At 39.7% G+C, this 11833-nt stretch overlaps 1 pseudogene; it reads left to right on the top strand.

The window, feature by feature from the left end:
* Nucleotides 1-9998: 9998 nt before the first annotated feature.
* On the top strand, nt 9999-10779 carry LOC100434137 (ATP synthase F(0) complex subunit B1, mitochondrial-like; annotated as a pseudogene).
* The last annotated feature ends 1054 nt before the right edge of the window (nt 10780-11833 follow it).

The following is an 11833-nucleotide window of genomic DNA, read 5'->3' as shown; positions in this document are numbered from 1 at the left end:
GCCCTTTGTTTTCCTCTTTGCCTTGACCCTAATAATGAGAGCTGCCTCTTTGTTTTCTCTTGTTCAGCCTCATTCTGCCTCATACCTTTCTCCCAAGGTCTCCAGGGAGGGAATTTAAAGGAACACACAGGGCAACTAACTGGAGGAGGCCCTCCCAGTCCCCTGGCTGCTTCTGGGTGACTCTTGGAGGGGAGCTCCCTCTGTTCTGCAGTGATGGTTTAAGTAGTGGGGGTAGAGCAGAGGGAGGAAAGAAAATCCAGGCAGGGACTGGTGGAACTATGGTTCTAAATCTCAATTAATATGGTTTTTCCTGCCTCCCAAGGGTTACGAAGGTTATATCTGCAAAATATATTTAAGTTATATTGCACAGTGTATATCTGCAAAAAATATTTAAGTTACCATAGGTTAGGTGCTATGTAAGAAAGTAAAAACAAACAAGAAGTATACATATTTATTAGATAGATACATAGATAGATGATAGATAGATAGAGATGATAGATATTATAGATATAACTCAAGTTACAACTAAATCTGACTACATAGCTCAAATAGCCTTCTTAAATTTTCAAGCTCCTTTTTAAAACTAATATATATTGGGGCAACCTAATATACATCATCTCAAAGTCTGAGATACATTCCAGCAGAAATCACAAGAAATAAACAAAATGTAGCAAGTACTATGGTAACAACTTGATTTCTTGCTTTGCTTACTAAATGACAGAATTATGTTTAATAGGCAAATAGCTGAAAATAACTCCATAATAAATAATGACATAATTATATAGTAGAATAACTTTCAAATCCACTCCTTATTGTCTCTTGTTATCACTGCCTTACTAATATATTCTGGAGTGCTTACTCTTTGTTAGATGCAGATCTAATTTCTTTATACCTGTTAACTAATTGAATCCTTACAATTCTGTGAAATAACTCCCATTCCAATCCTTGATTTACAGAGGAGGAAGCTGAACCATGGAAAAATTAAGTAACTTCTCCCAAGGTTATGGCTCATCCATGGCAAGTCGAGGTGTCTATTAATGCACGAGGTCATCTAGCTTCTGTGGCTTCACTCGTAACCCTTATGCTTAACCCTAAGATTTGGCTCTTTCTTTTCTCTCCCCTTTTCTGATTGGTCTCCCAGGCTGCTAACTTCCCACTCCATCATTATTCAGCTGCCAATGCAATTATTTACATGCATAATAATTCACATTATCACCCCTACTGAAGTCCATCAATGATCACCTTTTGCCTACAGAACAAAGTCCAACCTGCTTAATGTGGATCCCAGTGTGTCATATACTCTCATCTGAAATGTCCATTCAACTCCATTGTTCTTCCATCACTTTCTTTACAAATGTCTTCTGCATTTTCTTATCTCTATGCTTTTACATAACATTCCCTTCCTCAATCTTTTTCACTATTGAGAACCAAGATGAAATTCCAGGCTTCATAAAGCCTCTCTTAACCTCATAACAAGAAATCATTTCTCACTCCTCTGAGATCCCCCTGTACTTTGTGCTTCTCTTCTGACCCTTAATCTTTTTTTGGCCACCTCCGGTACGGCTTTTTATGTGCTTCTCTAGACTATAGCTCCTAAAAATCAAATACCATGTCTTGTGCAACTTTAAACTCAATCATTCCTTACTCTCCTTGGTGTGCAGTAGTTGTTCAATAGGTGTTTGTTGAATTGCATAAAAAATCTGTTCGATTCCGTATTTGGATGAGAATATCATGTGTTTGCAAATTGTGTCTCTGTCAGCCCACAGAGAAGGGTGGGAGGAGGTTGCTGTGGGCATGTGGAAAGGAATATTCCCAAAGGTGCATGAGACCATGACTCAAAATATAAGTCCACTGGGTTATCACTCGTGGTCTCATATTTCTGCTATGTGAGCAAGGAAGGAGCCTACACTGCAGCAAGCACAGCTTTTTTCTCTAGCTCTTGTTTACTATTCCTTCCAGTGGCCCCATCATGACTAGGCCTAACTGACTACAACAGAAATGTCTCCCCATTCCATACAGTGCACATTGGTTGCTGGAGAAAAAGCAGGTCAGTTCACGGCCTACTAGTCCCTCTTCTCCTTCTCCCTCTACAAAATCCTCTTTGCTCCCACAATGGTACTGTCTGCAAAGGTGGCAAGCAAAACATGATTAGAAGGAAATGAATACTCAGGTAAACATTAAAATTAAAAGAAAAGACAAAGAAAAAAGAGACATAAAGCATTAAAAATATTGAGCTAGGAAATGAAGAAACACCAATTACACAAAGTGGTTTTTAAGAAGCAAAAATAAAGGTCCGGGGGTGGTGGCTCATGCCTGTAATCCCAACACTTTGGGAGGCCGAGGTGGGCGGATCATCTGAGGTTGGGAGTTTGAGGCTAGCCTGACCAACATGGAGAAACCCCGTCTCTACTAAAAATACAAAATTAGCCGGGCTTGGTGGCACATGTCTGTAATCCCATCTACTCGGGAGGCTGAGACAGGAGAATTGCTTGAACCCAGGATGCAGAGGTTGTGGTGAGCTGAGATCGTGCCATTATACTCCAGCCTGGGCAACAAGAGCAAAACTCCATCTCAAAAATAAATAAATAAATAAATAAATAAATAAATAAGAATGGGACATAGCTCAGGGAAAAAAAGAAGCCCGTTTATTTTTCTTAGAGTAGTACTTCCAGCCTTTGCTATGATCAAGAGCACTACATCCATCCTTACTCCCTAAATCTGGCCTTCTCAGATACAGCTGTAATAAAAACTGATATCCATCTCCCAAAGAGGTAAAATTCTTGCCTCCAAATGACAAAGCAACCTCAATCAAGACCATGATCTAACATTTAGATAAGTCCCTTCTTTATATTGCTTATTCATGGTCAACTTTGCATGGACATTATCCTGACTAATGAAAAGAATGGCATTGCTTGTATTAGGATGATAGACCTGGGTCTTACCCTTTTTTCACTCTCTCTCCACCAGTGTAACATATCCTGCCAACCATCACAAATGATTGCTTCAAATATACACATATATGTTAGTTCAGTTGAATAACACTAAGATAATTGTCACAGATAAAATGTAGGAAATCCCTAACTACAGCCTTCACATGTATGCAATCATCTTGTCACAAGTTCAAAATGCCAACAACCCTTTCTAGCAATTCTTTTTCATCACTTCAGTGTTAGCTCAGGGAGTTTCTGGGTCCTCGTTCCAGATCCTGAAAACTAGTACATTCCATTTGGAGGCTTTTATCTCACTTTTTTTCTTCCTGATTTCAACCACCATATGTTCCCTCTAGATCATCAGCTTGATTAATCTTTCCTGAGCCCTGTTCCTAACAAACTGGTTTTCTCTGTACTCCTTCCTCTAGCCTTTGATTCTAGGTACTTCTTAAAATATGTTTTCCTGTGATGAATTAGCAAGTTCTAGTTGAAATCTAACCAAATGGGCTGGATGCAGTGGCTCACACCTGTAATCACAACACTTTGGGAGGCCGCGGCGGGCAGATCATGAGGTCAGGAGATCGAGACCATCCTGGCTAACACAGTGAAACCCCGTCTCTATTAAAAATACAAAAAAATTAGCCAGGCGTGGTGGCAGGCACCTGTAGTCCCAACTACTCGGGAGGCTGAGGCAGAAGAACGGCATGAACCTGGGAGGCAGAGCTGGCAGTGAGCCAAGATGGCACCACTGCACTCCAGCCTGGGTGACAGACAGAGCAAGACTCTGTCTCAAAAACAAAAGAAAAAAAAAAGAAAGAAATCTAACCAAATGAAATTCAGTTTTAAAAAATTAAAAATCTGGCCGAGTGCGGTGGCTCACACCTATAATCCCAGCACTTTGGGAGGCCGAGGCAGGTAGATCACTTGAGGACAGGAATTCCAGATCAGCCTGGCCAACATGGTGAAACCCCATCTCTACTAAAAATACAAAAACTGGCTGAGCGTGGTGGCACATGCCTGTAATCCCAGCTGCTCCAGAGGCTGAGGCGGGAGAATGTCTTGAACCTGGAAGGCGGAGATTGCACAATCATGCCACTGCACTCCAGCCTGAGCAACAGAGTGAGACTCCATCTCAAAAAAACAACAATAACAACAGCAACAACAAAAATATATATATAATCTTGTAACTAGAAAGAAAAAATATAAACAACTGTACAAATACAAGATAGGGAAAATACCCTGTAGTTATACAAGTAAGGAATATTTCAGTGTTCTACTTGTTTGCATGTACATTGACAGGATACAATATAATGAGACTGAATTTTAAAATGTGTTCTTATGCTCTACACACGAGAGGATCAAGAATAGATTATAGACTGGGCACGGTGGGTCACGCTTGTAATCCCCAGCACTTTGGGAGGCCAAGGCAGGCGGATTACGAGGTCAGGAGATCTAGACCATCCTGGCTAACATGGTGAAACCCCATCTCTACTAAAAACACAAAAAATTAGCCAGGCGTGGTGGCAGGCGCCTGTAGTCCCAGGTACTTGGGAGGCTGAGGCAGGAGAATGGTGTGAACCCAGGAGGTGGAGCTTGCAGTGAGCTGAAATCTCCCCACCACACTCCAGCCTGGGCAACAGAGCTAGACTCGTCTAAAAAAAAAAAAAAAAAAAGAATAGATTATAATGAAGAATGTTCTGCTTTCCTCTGTATTTCTCAGAATTTACCCAGAATTCTGATAGGTGTAGGAAACACATTTGAAAGACAAACTAGAAAATTTCCAGAGCAGAGCAGTAATAAGAAAAAAACTGATAAACTTCTGTCCTGACTAAGATGATAAGGAATAGAATTACCATCCCTACCTAAAATCAAACAAACAAAACCTAAATAAAATATATGAAACAACAACTTTTTTTTTTTTTGAGACAGAGTCTCGGTCTGTTGCCCATGCTGGAGTGCAGTGGTGCAATCTCGGCTCACTGCAAGCTCCGCCTCCTGGGTTCACGTCATTCTCCTGCCTCAGCCTCTCCGAGTAGCTGGGACTACAGGCGCCCGCCACCACGCCCGGCTAATTTTTTGTATTTTTAGTAGAGACGAGGTTTCACCGTGGTCTCGATCTCCTGACCTCGTGATCCGCCCGCCTCGGCCTCCCAAAGTGCTGGGATTACAAACGTGAGCCACCGCGCCCGGCAGAAACAACAACTTTCAAGACATGAGACATTAGGTAAGAAAGACGTAATTCCTGCTAGATGGAAGACATGGCGGATTCTCTGATTACTCTGGGTTACTGACCTGAGGGAGATACTAGGTGGTGATTCAGGGAGGATAAAGCCAGCTGGAACGTGTGGATTCCCTGAGTTGAAGTAACAGAACTGAGAATCCAGTGAGACCAAGGCAGACAGAGTTCACAGAACAAAGTACTGGAGGGGAAAGTAACGAACAGAGAAGGCACTATGGAGGTCTCCAGAGGATCTCCTTCAAATACTCAGCAGAGGCTGATCAGAGTGTACATGTGATGAGACTGCTTGATGTTGGAAAAAGAACCACCTAAATAAAAGGATTAGAGAAAACAGAACCTAGTGCTCACACTGGGCTGGGAATAGCGCCTGTTCCCACAAGCCAGACTACAAAACCTTATAATTCACTGGGCATGGGTAAATACAGAGGGTCTTGACTCAGTAGTAAGGAATAATTAGCCCAAGAGAAAACACTGCGCTAGTTATGACTAACATCTTAAAAGAAAGTCTAGAAAAATGCTGTCGGTTTTTAAGTTACTTAACTGCATCCCAGAAGAAAGCGCCAGAATATTTTTAGGAACACAAAAATATCTAGCACCCAACAAGTAAAATTCACAATGTCAAAGACTAGCAAAGATTATCAAAGATTAACAGGCATAAAATAAAGGAAAAGAGGGAAAAAAATGAAAGGATTAATTGAAACAGGCCCGGAACTGATAGAGAAATTGGAAATAACAAAATAGAACATTAAAACAGTCATTATAACTGCATTTAATAGACTTTTTAAAATTATGTGGAGGCATAATCAGACTTTGAGAGGGGAACATTATAATGTCTTTGATAAAAATACAATAGACGAGATTAATGACGAATTACCTATTATAAAAAGAAAAGATTGGCATACTTGTAGAAATAGCAATAGGCACTGTAAGAGAAGGCATAGAGGCTGGGCACAGTGACTCATGTCTTAATCCCAGCACTTGGGAGGCCGAGGCGGGTGGATCACCTGAGGTCAAAAGTTCGAGACCAGCCTGACCAACATAGTGAAACCCCATCTCTACTAAAAATACAAAATTAGCCAGGCTTGGTGGCACGTGCCTGTAATCTCAGCTACTCGGGAGGCGGAGGCGAGAGAATCACATGAACCCAGGAAGCAGAGGTTGCAGTGAGTCAAGATCGTGCCATTGCACTCCAGCCTGAGCAACAAGAGCAAACCTCCGTCTCAAAAAAAAAAAAGGCCAGGCGCAGTGGCTCACGCCTGTAATCCCAACACTTTGGGAGACCAAGGCTGGCAGATCACAAGGTCAGGAGATCAAAACCATCCTGGCTAACACGGTGAAGTCCCATCTCTACTAAAAATACAAAAAATTGGCCAGGCGTGGTGGTGGGTGCCTGTAGTCCCAGCTACTCAGGAGGCTGAGGCAGGAGAATGGCGTGAACCTGGGAGGCGGAGCTTGCAGAGATCGCGCCACTGCACTCCAGCCTGGGTGACAGAGCAAGATTCCGTCTCAAAAAAAAAAAAAAAAAGAAGGCACAGAGAGAAAAACAAAAGGAGCATTGGTGAGCTGTGCAGCAATTTCAGGTAACCTAGCTTACATGTAATTGAAGTCCTTGAATCAGAGAGTAAAAAAAAAAAAAAAAATTGAAGAAATTAAAACTGAAAATATTTCAAACTTGATAAGAGCAATAAACACACAGATTCAAAACACATACAAAAATCTTCAACAAAATAGTAGGTAACCAAATCCATCAGCATATCAAAAAGATAATCCACCATGATCAAGGGTGTTTTATACCAGGGATGCAGGGATGGTTTAACATATAGAAGTCAGTAAATGTGATATACCACATAAACAGAATTAAAAACAAAAATCACATGATTATCTCAATAGATGCAGAAAAAGCATTTGATAAAATCCAGCAACCTTTATGATCAAAACCCTCAGCAAAATTGGCATAGAAGGGACATACCTTAAGGTAATAAAAGTCACCTGCAACAAACCCAGAGCAATCATTACACTGAAGGGAGAAACGTTGAAAGCATTCCTCCTGAGAAATGGAACAAGACAAGGATGCCCACTTTCACCACTTCTACTCAACATAGTACCGGAAGTCCTACCCAGATCAATCAGACAAAAGAAAGAAATAAAGGACATCCAAATCAGTAAAGAGGAAGTCAAATTGTTGCTGTTTGCTGATGATATGATCATATACCTAGAAAACCCTAAAGACAGGAGGCTGAGGCAGGACAATCGCTTGAACCCAGGAGGCGGAGGTTGCAGTGAGCCGAAATCGCGCCACTGCTCTCCAGCCTGGCGACAGAGCAAGAAAGAAAGAGAAAGAGAAAGGAAAGAAAGGGAAAGAGAAATGGAAAGGGAAAGGGAAAAGAAAGGCAACTCTAAAGACTCATCCAAAAAACTCCTAGAACTGGTAAGTGAATTCAGCAAAGTTTCAGAATACAAAATTAATGTACAAATCAGTAGCTCTGCTATACACCAACAGCAACCAAGCTGAGAATCAAATCAAGAACTCAATCCTTTTCACAATAGCTGCAAAAAATAAATAGAATACTTAGGAAAATACCTAACCAAGGAGGTGAAAGACCTCTACAAGGAAAACTATAAAACACTGCTGAAAGAAATCATAGATACAAACAAATGGAAACACATCCCATGCTCTTGGACGGGTAGAATCAATATTGTGAAAATGACCATACTGCCAAAAACAATCTACAAATTCAATACAATTCCCATCAAAATACCATTATCATTCTTCACAGAAATAGAAAAAAAAAATCCTAAAATTCATATGTAACCGAAAAAGAGCCCACATAGCCGAAGCAAGACTAAACAAAAAGAACAAATTTGGAGGCATCACATTACCCGACTTCAAACTACTATAAGGCCATAGTCACCAAAACAGCGTGGTACTGTTATAAAAATAGGCACATAGACCAATGGAACAGAATAGAGAACCCAGAAATAAATATTTATGGCTAACTGAGCTTCGACAAGGCAAACAAAAACATAAAGTGGGGAAAGGTCACCCTATTCAACAAATGGTGCTGGGATAATTGGCTAGCCATATGTAGAAGAATGAAACCGGATCCTCATCTCTTACCTTATACAAAAATCAACTCAGGATGGATCAAAGACTTAAATCTAGGACTTGAAACCATAAAGATTCTAGAAGATAACATCGGAAAACCCTCCTAGACGTTGGCTTAGGTAAAGATTTCATGACCAACAACCCAAAAGGAAATGCAACAAAAACAAAGATAAATAGGTGGGACTTAATTAAACTAAAAAGCTTCCGCACAGCAAAAGAAATAATCAGCAGAGTTAACAGACAACCCACAGAGTGGGAGAAAATCTTCACAATCTATACATCTGACAAAAGACTAATATCCAGAATCTACAAAGAACTCAAAGAAATCAGCAAGAAAAAAAAAGCAGACAATCCCATCAAAAAGTGGGCTAAGGACATAAACAGACAATTCTCAAAAGAAGATATACAAATGGTCAACAAGTATTAATATATGGAAAAATGCTCAACATCACTGATTATCAGGGAAATGCAAATCAAAACCACAATGCAATACCACCTCACTCCCTTAAGAATGACCATAATCAAAAAATCAAAAAATAATAGATGTTGGCATGGATGTGGTGAAAAGGAAACAGTTTTACACTGTTGGTGGGAACATAAACTAGTACAACCACTGTGGAAAACAGTGTGGAGATTCCTTAAAGAACTAAAAGTAGATCTACCATTTGATCCAGTAATCCCACGACTATATATCTACCCAGAGGAAAAGAAGTCATTATACAAAAAAGATACTTGCTCATGCATGTTTATAGCAGCACAATTTGCAATTGCAAAAAATGTGGAACCAGCCCAAATGCCCATCAATGAGTATTTAAAGAAAATGTGATATATAGAGAGATAGAGATAGAGATATACCATGGAATACTACTCAGCCATAAAAAGGAACGAAATAATGGCATTCACAGCAACTTGGATGGAATTGGAGACTGTTATTCTAAGTGAAGTAACTCGGGAATGGGAAACCAAACATCGTATGTTCTCACTCACATGTGGGTGCTAAGCTATGAGGACCCAAAGGCATAAGAATGATACATTGGACTTTAGGGACTCGGGGGAAAAAATGAGGGGTGGCAAGGAATAAAAGACTATACATTGGGTACCGTGTACACTGCTTGGGTGATGGGTGCACCAAGATTTCAGACATCATCACTAAAGAATTTATTCATGTAACCAAACACCACCTGTCCCCTCAAAACCTATTAAAAAATAAAAAATAAAATAAATATAAATAAATAAAACATAGGAAACCAAACCTAACACAACTGTGAAAAGAAATGCACAAATCCACAACTATAGTTGGAGATTAAAATTCACCTCTCTCAATATTTGATAGAACAAGTAGACAGAAAATTATCTAAAACATGGAATACTTGAACAATACGATCAACTAAGTTGACCTAATCGACATTTATAGAAGAATCCACCCAACAACAGTAGAAAACACATTCTTCTCATGTGCATGTGAAATATTCATGTGTGTGTGAAACATAGACCACATTCTGGGACATAAAACCAGTTTAAATAAATTTAAAAGAATTTAGGTCATACAAAGTCTATTCTGTGACTACAGAGGAATAAAATTTTTAAAATGAATAACATAGAAATCTCTAGAAACCAAACAACACACATCTATATAACCCAAATATTAAAGAATTCAAAAGGCAAATTGGCTCTGGTTGGAGTCACAGGGATGCTAAGACCACTGCCTGGGCCTTCGCTGACCATGCTGTCCCAGGTGGCACATTCTGCCACCACCGTGGTGGCCTCCTCTCTGAAGAATACAGCCTTCATACGTCCAGGGATATCGCAGGCAACAAAGACCTTTCACACAGGGCAGCCATGCCTTGCCCTTCTGCCACCTCTTCCTGAATATGGAGGGAAAGTTCATTTGGGGCTGATCCCTGAGGAATTCTTCCAGTTTCTTTATCCTAGAACCGGTGTAACAGGACCCTATGTGCTCAGAACTGGGCTTATCTTGTATGGTTTATCCAAAGAAATATATATGATTACCCCAGAGACCTTGTCTACCACATCAATAGTATGGTTACTTGTCCAAATAATTTTAAAATATGGTGCCTCTATTGGAGATTTTGCTGAAAAATTCAATGAGCAAAAAATTGCCCAACTAGAAGAGGTGAAGCAGGCTTCTATCAGACAAATCCAGGATGCAACTGATTTGGAGAAGTCACAGCAGGCACTCGTTCAGAAGCACCATTACCTTTTTGATGTGCAGAAAAACAACATTGCTATGGCTTTGGAGGTTACTGGGAACAACTGCATAGACTATATAAGGAAGTAAAGAATCACCTGGACTATCATATAACTGTGCAGAACATGATGCTTCGAAAGAAACGAGAACACATGATAAATTGGGTGGAGAAGCACGTGGTGCAGAGCATCTCTGCACAGCAGGAAAAGGAGACAATTGCCAAGTGCATTGCCAATCTAAAGCTGCTGGCAAACAAGGCTCAAGCACAGCCAGTTATGTAAATGTATCTATCCCAATTGAGACAACTAGAAACAGTTGATTGACTAAATGGAAACTAGTCTATGTGACAAAATCTTTCTGTATTGTAGTATTTTTGTATTCTGTATTCTGTATTTTTAGGAGACATAAACTATAACTTCAGTAGAAGTTTCCTCTCCTAAAAATGAAAAGTTTGTTTCATATAGTGAGAGAACTAAACCTATTGGCCAGTCAGATGGTTCTCATCCTTATTACTCTGCATTTCAGTTGTTCCATGATCGCTTTTGAATAAGCAGTTTGCCTTTATTAAAACTTGCTGCCTGACTCAAGATTACCAAATTATAATTTAAACTTGTAATTAATTATACCATCTTGCAATATAGTGATAATTGAATGAAAAAATGGCAAATTGAATTGGAAAGTATTTTAAACTGAATGAAAATGAGAAGGCAACATACCTAAATTCATAGAATACCACAAAAATCATTTTAAATGGGGAGACTTACAACACTACATGACTATATTAGAAAATAAGGTCTCAAATCAATGAACTCAGCTTCAACTATAAGAAAACAGAACAGGGCTTGGTAAACTACAGCACTTGGGTCAAACCAAGATCACTGCACATTTTTAGAGATAAAATTTTATTGGCACAGTCTTGCACGTTCATTTACATCCTAGAGGGGCATACATACTTCAGTGGCAGAGTTGAGTAGTTGTACAAAGACTGTGTGGCTCAAAAAGCTAAAATATTGCCATGTCATCCTTTGCGTAAGAAGTTTACTCACCCCTGAACTGGAAAAAGAAGTGCAAATTAAACCCAAAGACTATGGAAGAAAATAAATAAGGATTACAACAGAGTTCAGTGTAATTTAGAAAATACAGAATCAATACAGGAAAGCTTTGGTTCATTGAGAAAAATATATAAAAGTGATACTAATCAGAAAAACACAAATTATCAATATGAGAAATGATAGAGGAGACCTCCCTACAGAAACTACATATAATAAAAGAAAAATACAGGCCAGGTGCAGTGGCTCATGCCTGTAATCCCAGCACTTTGGGAGGCCGAGGCAGGCGGATCAAGAGGT

Source organism: Pongo abelii, chromosome 5 (genome assembly GCF_028885655.2).
Source record: "Pongo abelii isolate AG06213 chromosome 5, NHGRI_mPonAbe1-v2.0_pri, whole genome shotgun sequence".
Lineage (NCBI taxonomy): Eukaryota > Metazoa > Chordata > Mammalia > Primates > Hominidae > Pongo > Pongo abelii.
Note: the sequence above shows the minus strand (reverse complement) of the source record. Positions and strands in the feature narration are given on the sequence as shown.